The sequence below is a fragment of the Myodes glareolus genome, chromosome 12 (assembly GCF_982192425.1).
Source record: "Myodes glareolus chromosome 12, mMyoGla1.1, whole genome shotgun sequence".
NCBI classification, from domain to species: domain Eukaryota; kingdom Metazoa; phylum Chordata; class Mammalia; order Rodentia; family Cricetidae; genus Myodes; species Myodes glareolus.
This window is the reverse complement of record NC_142037.1, coordinates 62,418,360-62,422,510: the sequence shown is the minus strand read 5'-3', so window position 1 is coordinate 62,422,510 and position 4,151 is coordinate 62,418,360. Positions and strand designations below refer to the sequence as shown.

Sequence of the window (4,151 nt, the reverse complement as noted above, 5' to 3'; positions counted from 1 at the left end):
TGTGTGGTGTGTGTGTGTGTGTGTGCTGTACGTGTGTCTTAGAGACTCTATTGCTGTGAAGAGACACCATGGCCATGGCAATTCTTGCAAAGGAAAACATTCAACTGGGGCTGGTTCAAGACGTTTAGTCAAGAATGTGATGGCTGACCACACCGGCAGCTGTTTGGCAACCCTAGAAATGAAAGTTGAATTGTTGGCGACACTGGGCAGACACCAGAGAGCAGCCCAGCTTGCCTACCTCTGACCTCAATGAGACAAACTTAAACTTTCCCCTTAGGAATGACAAATATTGTGTGACGGTTCCTGTCTGCAGCTGTAGAATAGGATTTCTTCCACGCTTGGAGACTCCACTGCCACACTCTCTGCCGAGACATCACTCACCCGTGCATTTGCTACACCGTCTATCACTTTCACTGCTGGGGAAATGGCTATGCTTTCCCTGTGTCTCAAAGCTTCAACACTGCCAAGTCCTTCTCCGGGAAAGAGGAAGAGACTGCTCTGGCACTATCTAAGATGGTGTAAGTACATTTGCTCTTGGTGCTTATCTTGGGATGTATTTACGAGCCACCTCCTGTTTAAAAGATTTATAGAAGGCACTTTATCCCTCGGCTAATCTGACTATTTAATATGGGCTGTTGGAGTGACGGAGGAGAGCACAGGAGAAAGCGGATTAAAATCCAAGGACAGTTATACACAGTCTACGATGGTGAAAGAGACACAAATTGAATTCTTCCCAATACAAGCCTTTCCCATCCAGCACAAACAAACACACCTCTCTTTAAGTTTTCTTCACTGAGGATGATTCAGCTGAGTGGGATTAAGGACCTGCTACAGCTGAAAACGTCAGCAATAGCTGCTTCTTCCCAGCAAATTAGCAGTTAGGGAATCACTCCTCTCCAACACCAAGGCTCCCTTCCTCAAAAACTCTCCACCATCTCCTTTGGCTGGTTCCTCTATTTGCTCTGTTTATTGTCAACAAACAGAGTGAAAAGTACTCACTAGCATGTGCTTGGGTTAAACTGCCTTTCTGCTCCTGACACTGTGCACACTGTGATCCCAGCTGGAAAAGGGACAACCTAAGCAGCCCTCTCTCCCCGGCTATTTCACTGCCCTGTTTTCAAAGCATTTCTCTGCCTATCTGTCCATTCATCTGTCCATCCATTCATCCATCCATCCATCCATCCATGTATGTATGTATGTATCTATCTATCCATCCATCCATCCATCCATCCATGTATGTATGTATGTATCTATCTATCTATCTATCTATCCATCCATCTATCCATCCACGTATGTATGTATGTATGTATGTATCTATCTATCTATCTATCTATCCATCCATGTATGTATGTATGTATCTATCCATCCATCCATCTATCTATCTATCTATCCATCCATCCATGTATGTATGTATGTATGTATCTATCCATCCACCCATCCATGTATGTATGTATCTATCTATCCTTCCATGTATGTATGTATGTATGTATGTATGTATCCATCCATCCATCCATGTATGTATGTATGTATGTATGTATGTATCTATCCATCTATCTATCTATCTATCTATCCATCCATCCATCCATCCATCTATCTATCTATCTATCTATCTATCTATCATCTATCTTCCCCACTCTCACTCTCTCTTGTTCTCTCCTACTCTTGCTCTCTCTGTTTCTCTCTCTCTCCTCTCCTCTTTTCTCTTTTCCCTCTCTCTTCTCCCACTTTCTTTCTTTCTCTCCTTTCTCCCCCTCTCATTCTATCTGTCTTTCTTTCCAGTCTTCGTGTGTGTGTGCGTGTGTGTGTGTGTGTGTTTGCACATGTTTAACTGTAACCCACATAGTCATGAAAGTCTTAGCTTCCTCTCTGCTGTGATTCTCAGCTTAACCTCCTGGCCTGACTTGAACTTACACCAAGAAGAGCACCAAACCAGAGGTTTTTCTTTGACAATATCCCTAGCATCTCTGAAATCTGGGTTTCTGCCTGCATCACTCTCTACAGTCCCTTCCTCCCCCCCCCCTTTAGGAACTGATCCTCCTGGGAAGAAGGAGGTAGGAGGAGGTGGAGAAAAAGAAGGGGAAAAAGTTGTGACAGAGATCAAATATGTTGCTATTGAGTCAGAAGGACCAAATCCAAGAGCACTGAGTCACCTGCCGAGGAACATTGTCTTGCTGAACACGAAAAGGCAAGTGGCCAAATGCACACCTGCCCACAGGTAAGGAATCCAGCTGTTCCCAGGACTGCAGACTGTTGAGTTTAGCACACAGGGCCACACCCAGACTTCTGCACATTCTCACGGCAGTGGTGTTTCCTCCACTTGTCCTTTCACGAACTACACAAGGAAAGGCACCAGCGTTCAGGAATGGCAGAGCGCGGAGGGCTCAAGAAAGATCACTGTGCCACAGCCACCTCTCTGAAAACTCCGAAGCCTCATCTCGTCAACACTAATCTGCCCTGTGCTTGCTACTGTATCTTTATTTAACAGCTACTTTAAAAATTTGCACTAAACAAGTATATTCTGGTGCTTATAAGTCATGCTAATGCACCCAGAGAGGTATTTGGCTATGAAGTCTCATTGTTTTCTCAGTTTTCTCTTAAATAACCTTGGAAATTTGTTAGTGGTGGTGTATTATGTAATCACCCTCACCTCCACCAGTTCGGGGAGGTCTGTTGTGAGCAGTGGTTCCTTTTCTGTGGCTCTGACCAAATATCTGCCCCGAAACAACTTCAGGGAAGACGACCTACATTTTGAGGGCTCAGTACACCATGGGGGAGGCGTGGCTTGGCAGCAGGGGTGTCCACCGGGGTCTCCTTGCCACCTAATACATTACCACCATAACACCTTGAATAGCTCTCAGTTACCACTTCCTCCAACAAGGCTCCATCTCCTGGTTCCACAACTTTCACACACACACACACACACACACACACACACACAAACACACACACGCACACAATGTATCGCCACCAGCTGAAGATCAAGAGTTCACACACATGAGCTTATGGGAGATGCTTCAGATTCAAACCACAGCACTGTCATCGAGTTTTGTTTCCTTGTCTTCTTTTCAGACAGGATCTTGCAACCAACAATTGACATCAAGCTGACCTCAGATACGCCAGGATCCTCCGGCCTCAGCTTCCCAAAGGCTGGGATTACAAGAATAAGCAATCGCGTCCAGCTTCATGGAAATTTTTTTTTCTGTTTGTTCCTCGTGGATCTCTTGCCCAATCCCTGATCACTCTCTTCAAGACCTGGGTATTAAGCAGTGCACAGCGCCGTGACTGAAGAAAGAGCTCTCTGTCAAACCAGCCCGCTAGAGTCGGCTCCCACCTCTCCCATCTTCTCCCTTTGTGTCCTGGGATAAATCATTTAGTGCCCGTTCTTCTGCTTCCCCTCCAGCCACATGGGAAGATGCTGCATTATATTCACGTTAAAGCTAGACACGGTGGTGCACACCTCTAACCCAAGTACTTGGGAGGCTGAGGCAAGAGGTTTGCTGTGAGCCAGAAGCCGTCCTCAGCCATACAGCATGTGTGACACCAGACTGGCACACACATGGGAAACTCTGATTTAAGCAACAAAAACAAAACAAGGGCATTGCACATTTTAACATCAAGCTGTGTCTTATTTTTGGTAGTAGTCTACACTTGATGGAAGAAATTAAACCAGTTTTTCTGGATGTGAGAATTAAAAGAGTTAACATGCACCTATTTTTCTGTTTCTGTTTAAATTTTCTTATTTAAAACCAGTCATACAAGCCAGAAACAGAAGATTTATGACTGATTCTCTCCTCTCTTTGACCACTGACATCCCAGTGTTTAACATGTTTTCTTGGTCTTGTAGTCTAACTATTCTTCATCTTCCCTCTTCCTGCCATACCTACTGACGCTTTGACCATCCACCAATGTAATGGCCTCCACTCAAAAGCCTCTTCTCTCTCCGGAGCCATCTTCTTGCCGTAGGAACTGATATTGAGTTCCCTCTGTACGCTGTGAATATGTTTTATTACTATTGGTTAATAAAGAAGCTGTTTCAGCCTATGGGAGGGCAGAAAATAGCCAGGTTGGAAGAGATATAGACAGAGTAAGCAGAGTCAGGGAGACACCATGTAGCTGCCAAAGGAGAAGGCCACACCGGAACCTTACCTGGA

The 4,151-nt window shown here is 45.0% G+C and overlaps 1 long non-coding RNA gene across 1 annotated transcript; it reads left to right on the top strand.

The window, feature by feature from the left end:
* The first annotated feature begins 270 nt into the window (after nt 1–270).
* LOC146892177 (uncharacterized) lies at nt 271–3,696 on the top strand. The gene is made up of 3 exons (XR_015004660.2): nt 271–518; nt 2,026–2,215; nt 3,070–3,696. It is a non-coding gene; the product is annotated as an uncharacterized LOC146892177 (long non-coding RNA).
* The last annotated feature ends 455 nt before the right edge of the window (nt 3,697–4,151 follow it).